Consider the following 473-nt stretch of genomic DNA (forward strand, 5'->3'; position numbering starts at 1 on the left):
AGATCTTTTCCTCTGAATGGAGCATTCAGCATCTGCACAGCCCTGGCACAGCAGCGGCGAGCAATGATTCAGCAAAGGCCGGTGGATCTGCTGACTGCCGCCCTGCTTCCCGCTGACCTGCCAGAGCCTGACCTGTCAGAGCCGGGGCTCTTCCGCACAAAGGAAGGGCCGGGTGTTTTTTGGAGAAGCTGACGACCTCGCTGTGTGAGCTTTCAAGAAGGTCTTTAACGCTGCGCTGCTCACAGCCGGGCAGGGACAGCGCCCGTTCCCACTGAGCTCCACGCATGGCAGGATTCAGCCGTCTCGGAGCTAAAGGAGTGGAAGTGGGCTTGGGAGGATGTAGCCATTAATTTTTCAGAGCCAAGAGAAAAAGGGCTGTCTTTTCTGTTCTAAGGAAGAAAGCATCACCACAAGCCACAGAGATCCAGCAAAAAAACACTGAATGGGACTCTGAGAGCTCCTGAAACCTGGCT

The sequence above is a fragment of the Mesitornis unicolor genome, unplaced genomic scaffold (genome assembly GCF_000695765.1).
Source record: "Mesitornis unicolor isolate BGI_N332 unplaced genomic scaffold, ASM69576v1 scaffold10036, whole genome shotgun sequence".
NCBI classification, from domain to species: domain Eukaryota; kingdom Metazoa; phylum Chordata; class Aves; order Mesitornithiformes; family Mesitornithidae; genus Mesitornis; species Mesitornis unicolor.